At 43.2% G+C, this 12,737-nt stretch overlaps 1 protein-coding gene across 1 annotated transcript in view; it reads right to left on the bottom strand.

The window, feature by feature from the left end:
* Positions 1–9,331, bottom strand: part of AFF4 (AF4/FMR2 family member 4) — a 74,645-nt gene extending 65,314 nt beyond the window's left edge. Inside the window, exon 1 of the mRNA XM_045027022.1 lies at positions 8,920–9,331. The gene's annotated coding sequence lies outside the window, so the exon portion shown is untranslated. The remainder of the gene's footprint in view (positions 1–8,919) is intronic.
* Between the last annotated feature and the right edge of the window lie 3,406 nt (positions 9,332–12,737).

Genomic DNA, 12,737 nt, shown 5'->3' with positions numbered 1-12,737 from the left:
CAAAAGAAACACTTATTCCACCTCACTCACCTCATCTGCAGGCATGTAGGGCATTAAGGGCATGATTTGCCCCTAAACACACACACACAAAATAAAGTTGTTTGGGCAAATAGGTAAGTGAGGGAAACCTTCTAAAAATGGCTATTGATAAATGCTGATTGAGTATAAGACCTTGCATCATTCAGCCAAAAGAGAATGCAAGTCTTTTTTTTTATTAAGAAAAATATTGCAAGAAAATAGGAAAGAGAGGGAGAAAAGAAAAATCCTTTCTGAGCAGCTTGCTAATGAAAAGCTGATTTACACTTAGGACTAAGTGATTATTAAAACTCTCCACTGGTAAAATGTATTTCCGGTAGAGTACTGAGTTTGGGTGTGTATAAGTGAAGCGTTACCGGTATTTTTTCTAATTAAATATACCTGGTATTGATATTATAGGCTAAGAATTCACTGTTCTAGGAACTGCCTTTTTATTCTTTTTCTTCACTCACTGACTACACTTATTTTCTGCCCTGGTAAATCAATATTTTTAATAAGTGTTTAACTTATTCCAGCAATGTGGCTGAGGCGCAACTTAACATTTGGAACCCCAGAAAGAGAGTCATAAGGAAGTGAATCAGTGGGGTTCTAAAAATGACATAGGCTACCACTGTTCTGTTTAGTTGTGCCAATCAGATTAGATAAGGCAGAGATAAGAGCAGACATTTCCTTTCTGTAGTTTCTAATTAAAGAATAAGTATATGTTACAAAACAGTCTTATACTGTGCAATTTTTCTTTGAAACCTTTATATGTTTACTAGCTTTGCTGTTATATGCTTTATTCTTGTTCTCACAGATATCTAAAATAAATAAGAGAAACTTGATCTAAATACAAATTCTACACTTGTCTGATACACCTATAAAGACCAAGTCAATTTTTTTGGCCCAAGAGATTTGGACAAAGTAGTATGCACAGCCTTCATTTTAAGAGTATTAAAATAGCTAGGAACTGATAAGTGCAATTACTGAGATACTTAGCCTGTGCAACCATGGTGAACACTGAACTAGAACACCAAGTGGAAAGAGAGGGCCAACAGTGATTTAGCAGCTTGTATCTATGTTGGGAACCTTTATGTCTCGGTTTAATTTCTGTATGTCTCAAATATACAAGTGGATACTAAGGCCTGGTCTACACGAGTAAGTTTTACGTACATGGCCATGTCAGGATGATTGCCCTCCCACCACCACCACTCCAAACCAGCAAAGCTCTACAGCAAAAGCCCTATTGTAGGCACAGTTGTACCAGCAAAAATGTCCTTTTGCCACTATAGCTTATTTTATGCCACTTGAGGAATTGGTTTACACCAGTGGAGCTGTGTCTTCAGTAGGGAGTTAGTATGGATATAACAATAATTGAGTGCAGCCCCCTGCCTTCACTAGCAGGACCAAGTACTGATTTTTGCCCCAGACCCCACATGGTCCCCTCAAGGAATTGAACTCCCAATGCTGGGTTTAGCAGGCCAATGCTCAAACCACTGAGCTATCCCTCCCCCCCAGAGCTGTCCTGATTAGGGATACAATTTTGTCATGGTAAAATTAGTCAAAATGCATGGAGCAGTCATGGTAAAAATCTACAAAAAAAATTAGGGTTTGGTCAGGGCATGACTAAAGTCCAAGCCCTGCTGCGGTGAGCTGAAGCCTGAGCCAAAGTCATGGGGATCTATTAAAGTCACAGAATCTGTGATCAAATCATTTCCTTAATCCATACCAACAAACCTATGTTACAAAGACTGAGGGCAGGATAAACATACTTTTCCACTATGTGCTACATTGCAAGGTCCTTTAAATTGACAAGAAAAAAATTCACAGGCAACTGTTTTGTTTTTTTATTTGCCAACCAATCAGAGAGACTAGCATTACATTAAATGCTACTCTGTTTCATTACGGCTGGAGCATGGTGGTATCTGCTGTAATTATGTAAAACAGTGTCCCTTAAATCCCTCTCCCCCACATTATTACATGCTCAGTTTCATGTGAAAATACACGACAGCCTTTTGGGCTGAATTTTCCATGTTTGGACTCTTGTATTTCCCGACAATTTTTATTTTAATTATGTAACCCATAACATGGCTGATAAAACACTCGATGTAATGGTAAACAAATTTTACACAAGTATTTCCTGATATATGGCAGCCTTTATTATTTCCAGGTTTTCTGTTGGTGGAGGACCACTCAAGACATTTTTATACTGGCTTCTTTTAGGGGAGTTGTTTTAGGGATTTTATTTATATATAGACATTTCACTGTATCTACTACCATTGTATCTAAGTGCTGTACTTGCTAATAAAAAACCAAAGAGATCTGTCTAGAACAGTGGTTCTCAAACTGTGGATCAGGACCCCAAAGTGGGTCAGGACCCTGTTTTAATGGGGTTACCAGGGCTGGCATTAGATTTGCTGGGGCCTGGGGCCAAAGCTGAAAGTTACAGCTCAGATTACAGGCCCCCCGCCTTGGGCTGAAGCCCCTGAGCTTCGGCTTTGGACTCCCCCCACCACCAGGGAGGTAGGGCTCAGGTGGGCAAGCTCAGGCTTCAGTCCCTGCTCCTGGGGTTGTGTAGTAATTTTTGTTATCAGAAAGGGGGTCGCGGTGAAATGTAGTTAGAGAACCCCTGGGCTAGAAGGGTAAGGCAATTCACCATCCTACTCAGGTTTAACTGTTGGCCGCTACTTTTGAATCACATGGCCCTTAATGTCTACTAGTTCCTTCCATCGTATTCCTTCCTTAGTCATGTTTTAATTTATCATAATCCTGATCTCTGAAGTACTCTCTCCACCTAAGCAGGAAAACCAAGAGGGTTTAAGTAAGAGAGGAAGACAAAGGGAGAAAGAAGAGACAAGAGTTTAACAACTTGGAAGTGCAGCAAGATTCAGAATACTGATCTTTGGACGGACTACCAAAATTCTGTTTGTGTAAAAAATTTCCATCACCATATAATTTCACATTGGGAATCACTCACACACCTACACCCAACCATTTTTCCCAATGAAAGACCTCATTACTTGTATTAAAGTTATTCAGTGATATGGTACATTCCTCCATTAAAAATACACACACACACACAAATAATTCCAAACTAACAAGACTTGAGACAGGTACTATTACTTCATATTCTAGTTCCTAAAACAGAGACTTTTAAAGAAGGTATGACAAACATGAAAATGTAAAGGTCACTTCTGTCAAATCTTGAAAACTCAAAATCAAGAGGAGTTAAGGTAAATACATTTTTTTCTCTAAAGAGTGGTAGCTTTTAAGTATATTTAATCCATTTAAAAAGTGTTGCACAATTATTTGTCCTACCTTAAATAGACACATACAGCAGGGATCGACAACCTTTAGCATGCAGCTCATCAGGTAAGCCCCCTGGCGGGCTGGGCCAGTTTGTTTGCCTGCTGCATCCACAGGTTTGGCGGATCGCTGCTTCCACTGGCTGCGGTTCACCATCCAAGGCTAATGGGGGCTGCGGGAAGCAGCGCGGGCCGAGGCATGTGCTGACCACCGCTTCCTACCACCCTCATTGGCCTGGAGCAGCGAACAGCGGCCAGTGAGAGCCACAATCGGCCGAACCTGTGGACGCAGCAGGTAAACAAACCGGCCCAACCCGCCGGGGGCTTACCCTGGCGAGCCACGTGCCAAAGGTTGCCGATCCCTGCCATACAGAATTAAGTGCACATATGACTAGTAATAAAACCTAGTTGTTATAATGCCTAGAACTAAGGCATATCACTTAAAAATAGAGATTGAGGAAGATATCCCAAATTCACCACCATTTATTTTCATTGGCTTAAAAAAAAAAAAGCCATATCTTGTGCTATAATACTGAGAAGAAGAAAAAAAAAACATACCCATTTGTTACAAAAGGCCATTCTGAAAAATAAACATTGCTTATTAAGACAAAGTAAAATAAAGAAACCTTTGCCAAAAAGGTTAGTGGTGACAATTATAATGTATAGCAATTAAAGCATACATGAAACAATGAATCAGTGCCCTAGCAGTGAGTACACCCCATGACACGTGCCCCCTTGAGGTGAGGAAACATAGTACAAGGGATATAGCAGTAATATTATGAAAATAAGGAATAATTCAGTCTGAATACTTCAGCAATTTGGGGTGGGGGAAAGGAAGCTTACTGACAGGGAGAATCATCAGTCTGTGGAATAGTGTAGCCTATTTAAGAGGAACTGGACAGGACTTTTGTAACTGCATAATAGGAACAATCCTACATAGGCAGAAGGATGGACTAGACAATTTCTTTCCATCTCTAGTTCCATGATTTTGTGATCCAAGACTTTTTTTTAATACAGTTATCAATTAAATCAGTGTATTTTATATACTTTAACAGTGAAGAATTTAATTTAGGGCATTGTAGCAGGGTGCTTACCCTGCTCCTGCCCTGAAGGGCTTAAAACAGCCCTGGGGGAAGGTTGTGGCTGGGTGCTACTAAGCTGGGCTGATTGGGAAGTGGCTGCAGCTGGGTCATCACACCCCAATCAGGCCACAGCTGGCCTGTATAAAGAGGCTGGGAGCCAGGAGCCTGCCTCTGCCTGTAGAGGGAGAAGGGCCTGGCTGCAGGGAGCTAGACACAGGGTACCTGAGTGAAGCAGGTTTGGGGAGCTCCAGCCAGGAAAGCCCCTGGCTGCGGCCTAGCATAAGGCCAAGAGGTACTGGGAGTTGCAGGGGGCAGCCCAGGGGTAGGTCAAGGCAGTAGGTCCAACCTCAACCTTGCCAGCGATGAGTAGGCTGATACTGCAGTCTGTCCCAGGGCACAGGGGCTAGACAATGACTGGCAGTAGCCATATACTGAGGCGAGGTGGGGATAGAGGGTGAGGGTTTCCCTGGAGAGGGGAGACCCTGAGAGAAAGGGGTTACTGCCAGGGGGCAGCACCCCATAGAAAAGGGCACCGGGTCCAGAGGGGGGGAGGGGGGCGCGCAGAGGACAGGCGGATCACCGGCCTGCAGAGGGCGCTCCAGAGCTGAATCGAGCTAATTCCCAGAAGTCACCAGCAGGAGGCGCCGCGGGGTGAGTCCGCCCGTCTACAGGCATTGTAAGACAATAAAATTGTTAAGTTGTCTTCACAAATATACTTACACAATCACATGCCTCTGCATTTCAACTTAGGAATATTTTATTCTTTATAGCCATGACGACATCCAAATTGGTATCCTCCTGATATAAGCTACCAAACTGGCATTTAAATCTAACAAAACAAAAGACTAGTATACTAAGGATATTTTTGTGTTTATGTTGAGGATAGTTGCAAGCACATATTCCTGCACCAGATAAGACAATACTTCTGAAACAAATCCACATGAACAACAAACAACAGTTTGAAATTAATTGGCTGAGAGCAGTTATTGTAGTAAGGACAAGAAATTGACAATAACAAATCTGAAGCTTTTTCCCATATCCTTCAACCAGTTTTTCTCTATCTGGGCACATTAAACTAGTCCTGAAGGGAGGTGGGCAAAACAGTATGGCCGGGAAAGCTACATGACATAAGATCAACTCTTCTCTCCCTGATGCAAATCATCTTCTGCTGTCACAGGTGGCTTCTTGAAAAGCACCCACATTCCCTCATCTCTCTCTGCTGGCCAGCTCAGAGAGCTCCCCAATTGTCATCCTCAATTTCATGTCTCTGCTCACAACACTCAAGTTCAATCATGGGTCTCACCAGTTGATACTTCTGCACCTACTGTGAGCAGCATGGTGCCTTCTGTTGAGCTGAAGCAATGGGGAGGAGAAGAGTAGCAAACCACAGTTAACGCAAGAAACAAACAGAAAAAAAGATGACAAGCAAGAAATGGGCAGAAAGGGATGTTGGGGGAAGATTGTGGCAACTGTTCTGGAGCCATAGCACAAGAATATGTGGTGGCAGGGGAGCTGCCATCCAAACTAACACAGAAGTGTTGGGAATCATTGCTCCAGTCCCTAAGGTATAGGCCACATGTCACAGATCACCTCTGACATATTCAAGAAACAGCAACTATAACTCTAAAAGAAAGCCAGAGCACCCTGGCAAGAAGCCACTAGTTAGAAAAAAAAAAAAAAAAAGAAGGAACTAAGTAATACAACACTTGCTAATGTTTAACCATTCAAGAAGTTTAGAGACTTTCATTTCAACATTGTTATTTACAAACATTTGAATAAAGCAAATATTATGACTTAAGTAGCTCCTAAACATAGCAAGATTTTCCTCATCATTCAGCTATTTCATCAACTATGATTTATGACTGTTCTGGTTTCCATGAAGTTTTGTTGTTTTTTTTAATATAAAATTTCTGTTCCATATTTGTCAGACAGTTTACAAAATGCTGTTTAAGTCATTTACCACAGTTTGGGGATATACATTTAGAAGTAGAAATATCTGGATCTTGATAGCGACTCAGACTTTAACATCAGAAGGGACCATTATGTGCCACTCAACTCAACACGCTGATTTACAGATAAATATAAAATACTAATAGTGTACCTTTTTAAAAAAAAAAACACTTGTCTGAAGTTCTAACTATTGATCCAAGATCATTGTGACTGGAAAAGATTCAAGGAAAATAATAAAAAATGTGCACTTCATTTTGTGCATCTAACAGCACTCTGTAGTCAGTTACACTGTTTCCCCTTTACAATCAGATTCCCTGTTGCAACCTTTTAGATACAAGACAAAGTGACTAAACTAAACTGGCAAAAAGACTGAAGGACACAAACAGCATCTGAAATGCTACTTTTAATTCTAGATTTGACATTGACTATCCTTTTAAGACTAGCTGTAACTATTCAAAATAAATGGGAACAAAGAATTTGCACTTCTATGTTAAATGTTACAGGCATGTTCATAGTGACCAGAAAAGGAATCCTAATATTAAAAAGTGTTGATATATTTAAAGCCTAATAGGGTAATTAAATGTATCAACAGCAAGAATTAAAGTCAAAAGAAGCAATATTATTATACAAGTCATTCCACAGATCCCAGTTAAAATAATATGCTGAATGTTGATCACCCACAGAAACAACAGTATATTGTTACACCAGCAGGGTATAATATATGGCACCCATGGTAGCATCTGACTTTTAAAAAGAAAAAAAAAGTTTCATTGGAGAAAATTCTGTAAGTTGACAAATCAGGTGGCTAACCACTACTCCATCAATTCACTTAACTACGCCCTATTTCACAATAACTCCTCTGAGCTGGCAATCCATTACTGTTCAGAAATATTAGAAGAAAAGGAAAGAAAACTGGAGAACTCATCCATACTGATAGAGGAGAAAATATAAATTAAAAAACAGAACTGGAATTTGGACAAACCTATTTCACTTCAAAGACTAACATGCTGAGTAAGGGCCTGATCGGCACCCACTGAGGTAAACAGGAGGTTTAACTGACATGATGAAGCAAGACAAGGCACATTATCATGTGGATGTTACAGACACTCAGATATTTTCATGATAAACCAAGAGACTGAAAGATACAGTAGTTAACGAAGGAGGTGAGCCTGGGAAATTTAAAGGGCCCACACTTCTTACGTCAGGCACCTTTTCATTAACCAGTAGATCTTATGAACACACTGTGTATTCAGTTATTTTGGACTGGATCAGAAACATTGCTACTTTATTACCCCTGAATTTAGTATATTGGCTCAAAACTATGTTAAAATTAGTCATCTTTTCATTCCTATAAATGAATGAATATAGGAACTGAAAATGTAACCATCTGTGTTTTAGTTATTAAAGTATTTTGTGCTTTTTGTTAATAGAAAAGGGAGAACATTGTCCTGACTTCAAGGAATATTGTTTAAGTTGTTGTACCCTGTTTAGCCAAGGGGCAATTCAATTATCGCCAAGTGGCTTTGAACAACAAAACATCACCTACTGGTTCAGAAGGAAGATTTGATTGTGGCTCAGCTAATAAGCCAGAAACTCTGACTTCCTCTTACCCCACCCATTACCACAAAATAAATAAATGAATAAAACCCACACAACAACAAAAAACTGTTCAATATGAAGGAAGCCACAGCCTAGGCCTCCCCACCACTCCTTTGCCTGATCCATCCCTAGAACTGCTTGGTGCCTAAAACACACAGCAAAGTGGAAGGAACAAAGCACTGACGTCAATTACTGGAGGATTAAATCTAACAGCCAGGAGAGGAAGAGGAGGCGGCCTCATTAGCAAAACCACCACCAAGAAAAACCTAACAACCTATAGTCACATTTACCCAGAGCCATGTAAGTTGCATTTTCTCGAAAAGAGGGAATGCCAGCACATCTCAGTAGAGATTATGTGTATGGCTACACATCCACCCAACCGTGAGTGCTGGGGGGAAAAGTGGGCTTGCTCATCCCCATGTATTAATCTAGACAGCATAGGGACTGATGCCTCTTTTAGCAGGTCACATCTGACATGAAAGAGGCCATCCAGAGCTGCAGGGGACAGAGGGTGGGGGAGGCAAGGAGTGGGCAGAAGTTTACAAAGAGACCAAGAGGAGGCTCCGTCCATGAGGGAGAGGGTACTAAAACCGAAAGGGCAACAGAAAGAGTTTCAAGCGAGGGAAGATAGTTGGAAAAGGCAGGTTTGGGGGAGGGGAAATGTTAAAGAATAAGCGGGGGGGCAGATACGGGGAACTGGATCTTTCCCGTCCCCACCCCCAGGAGATACTACGGCCCCCTCAAGGGGGAGGCGGATTCCGGGGAACTCTTCCCCAGCCCATGCTCGGGGGCGGAAGGGAGGCAGACGTTCCCCCTCCCTCCGCCCAAGCCCGGGTACCTCCAGAGGAAGAGGACACAGACCCACCGCCAGCGAACGGGCCTCGTCCAGACAGACACCCGGGAGCCCCCGCCTCCAGCCCCAGGGAGCGAGACCGAGCCGGAGCGGCCCCGCACCCCCCGCCTCTTACCTCCGTTCGCTGCTCCGCTAGGCCCGGACCATTTCCCGGCTGCCGCCGCCGCCGCCGGCCCGCCGGGCGGGAGACGAGGAGGCCCGAAGGGGACTGAGGAGCCGACAGCCAGGAGGAGAAGGGGACCGAGGCGCGGCCAGCAGGGCAGGGCCCGGAGCTGGGCACAAAGACCAGGCCCCAGGAGCGGGCTCGGGCCCCGAGATGGGGGCCCCGGGGGGAGGGAAGGCAGGACCCGGAGAGGCGGGGGAGCTCCGGGAGCGGGTCACAGGCGGTGGGAGACGGCGGCGGCGGCGGCTCCCCGGGGGTCCCGCCGCTCCATTGCGGGCTGGGCTGGGCGTGCGGCTGGGTCCCGGCGCGGCCCGGCAGTCTCGGGTCCCGCTGGCTGGCTCCTCAGACAGCGACTCCAGCCCGGCTCCTCCCGCAGCCGGGCATTCGGATTACCCAGCAGCCATCGCGCTCGCACAGCCCCGCCGCCGGCCACGTGACCCCCAGGCCCGGCCTGGGGAACCCACCATGTGACCCGGGCGAAGGCAACCGAGACAAGCTCCGCCTTCTCAAGGGAAGGCGCGGGATCCCGCCACGTGATAGGGGCAGAGCGAGGGGGAGGAGTTTAGGCTCCCCCTGCCGGAGGAGAGGTGCCCGCTTGATGCGCTGCGGCCCTGAGATGCAGTTGCCAACATTCAGCGCCCAAAACTTTTTGAGGCTGTCCAGGCTTGGTTGCTGCCCACCCAGAACACTTAGTGCTCCTCTCCACCAGACACCAGGCAATGCAGAATGCACTGCCCCGCCACCTGAACTCTGCCCCCTGGCACTGGTAAGAGCCTCCACTGATTGCCTCTATGTTTCAGCCAGGGCTGCCCTGTCGTAAGCACTGACTAAATAAACAGGTCATTTATGGGGTATATCCCCCTGAATTGCATCCTCTGTCATCTATATGTTCCCCAACTGCCCTTCACAGAATGAGGGCTATCTGAACTGATTGATGCAGAGATTAGAGGGCAGAAGTAAGCACAGGTGATGTTCCACAGTCGAATCGTTAAGGTTGGTGACAGCTGGCAGCAGTTTATGCGGAGTGGATGAAGTGCTCAAGGACAGGCCAGACATACTGTACATAGCTGCCAACATTCATACTACCGTAAATGCAACTCCTGCTTTTGTGAGGACAGTCTGACAGTTTTTCCTACTGTACCTATGTGCTGCAACCTCACAGAACTATATAGCATCTGAAAGCATAAGGTGTTACATCAATCAGGGAAGGTTGGAGCATCACTCAATCACGGCACAGTTAAGGTTGTAAGGCAGGGCTGGTGCATACATATCTCTATATTTACTGGATTTTAGTGGTTTAAGTATCAGTGAACTTGCTAGTGTAGAAGAGTAGGAGGCAGTGCTAGTCAACCTTGACTCTATATTAGTGAAGTTTTTGGGCAGTGAATAGATGGCAGTGTTAAACTGAAGAGTTAACAGGACATTAGGAATTTGTCAACATCTGTGAGATGTATTTCCTGGTCTGATGCCTGAGATTAGACTTGAAATACACTTGTGGCTGAATGACAATTTGTGACAAGTATATCAGCTGTTGTTGACTTTGTTCCTTGCTTTGGTTTCTTCCTTTGATCTTTGTGCAATAATTACTTACCAAAACTGTAGTTAATAGTTTGAAGGAAGGACTCCCCCTATTATTTGTCAAAAGATTACATGCAGTTTTAGACTCCTTTTCCATACTTACACATGTATACATTTAACTTCAAAATAAGATTCACCTTAGCTATTATATAGCACTTTTTAGAAGATCTCAAAATGCTTTAACTAAAAGTCACTGAAGGACCAGCTCCTTACCTACTTATGTCATATCTACTTAGGTTCTGTGTGTAAAGAACTGGGTGAAGCAGTCACTTAATACATCAGTGAAAACATGGATCCAAAATCCCTCCCCTTCATCATCCTCACCATTTAGATTCCATACCCACATATGCAGGAGTACTTCAGGTCTGCCAACCCAGGATGAATTTCATCTAGGAGGCATATGGCACAAGAGAAAAGTCATTAAGGTAACCTCTGCTCTGGACTTCTTTCTACTTAAAATCTCAAATATAATATTAAACTTATTTTTTGACATATGTTCACAGGGTATTGCTTATAGCATTATTCCTATATTTGCTAGTTCAGACATTAAGTGAATTCATGGTGGCGGCAGCATAATCTAGGTACACAGCATCGATTTAGGTGTCCTTGTAATCCTGACCCATCTACAACTGCTTTCTGATTTTATACAGTTGTGTGCTACTCAGATGAGGTCCTACTGTTTAAATATTTATACTTAGCATGTTACATTGTTGAATGCACAGAAAAGTATGGACCCTCTTCCTGTTGAGACTGTTAATCACACTGTTTGTAAACCCTCTTAGATCCTCTCATAAAAGGCACTAGAAAAAGCCAATCCATCATCATCAATGCATGAATTACCAGTGCTGATTTGAGTATTTGCTGTAATGCTGCTGCTCCTGAACTACCCATATTCCTTTGTGTAATCTATTTTAAAGCTGTTTTTCTGTATTTCCTTTTTTTCCCAATTCAGCTAATGAAGTGTTTTTGTTTCTATGACATTTTATTGCATACATATTAAAACAAATCCATCTAGAATTGCACACATTGTTGCTACTCTGGACATCAGGGCCACTCAGAATTTTATGGTACCAGCAGGGATAGAATTCAGTTCTCCTGCTGCAAAAGCACAGGCCCCCTACTCCTTGAGCTAAAGGACAAACACTGTTGGGAGGTAGGCGTACAGCTGTGCATGTCTGATTCCACCCAACAGGGGACAAAAGTGCAGATACATAGTAGCCAGCTAATTACAGTACTTTAAAACAGCAATCTTTATTTAGACACTAGGTGGTTAGGTCTATACCCCCTGCACAGTAGGTAACTGTGGCCTGCAGGAGCTTCTGCACTAGTCTGGCATAAACATAACAGCAAACTTATAATTAAAAGGAGGTGCACGTTAGCCACAGTGGTTACTGCAACGTCAAAGCTCTGAAGCATCTACTACTGCTCAGTATCCCAGGGGAGGATTCAATCTCTGTTCCAGCTCATAAAAATCCCCCCCTCTCAACCCAACACAATGGTTGTGTGTATGGATCCTGAATGTTCCTTTCTTTCTTCACATTCATGGTAAGGTTGGTTATATGGCTACAGGTCTTTTTGGGTTTTTTCTTAAAACATACATACATACATAAACATACATAGCATTTGTACTTAGGCTCAAAATTTCAACTTTGTGTGGATTTACCAGTATTGTGTCCTCCTAATACAGATTGCAAGAAGAGGCTCTTTCAGAGTCCTCTTCCTTACTGCATAAGGTCTTACATTTTAAACAGTTCCTAGTCCTGCTGTTTAATTTTTAAAAAATATTGAAGCAGAGTTCCAGGTCTTTGACTTCATGTCAGTGAGATTAAGACCTCTGCCAATGAGTATGATCCAATATTTATTTCATTTAAAAATAAATACATCAACTGGTGCCCCTCCAGTGTTCCAGTGGCAGCAGTCCAGCACAATAGTATTTTTCAGTAAATGTTATCTTAAGCTCCAGAATCTAACTTTTCATTTAAAATTAAATTATTATTCTATCCCGTACTGTTGCAAAGACCCCTCAAATTGTGAGCAGAATGTAAAAAGAACGTCTGCCCAAGTCTATTGCCACCCTGACACAATAACTCTGAGATATGTGAACTGCATTTCAATAGGGTATTGAATCTGAGGCTTTATTATAATTTAAATATCAACATTATTCAAAAATACTATCAAGGAGGAAACAAAAT

This window comes from Mauremys mutica, chromosome 8, assembly GCF_020497125.1.
Source record: "Mauremys mutica isolate MM-2020 ecotype Southern chromosome 8, ASM2049712v1, whole genome shotgun sequence".
Lineage (NCBI taxonomy): Eukaryota > Metazoa > Chordata > Testudines > Geoemydidae > Mauremys > Mauremys mutica.
The sequence above is the reverse complement of the archived record's forward strand: the minus strand, read 5'-3'. Positions and strand labels throughout refer to the sequence as shown.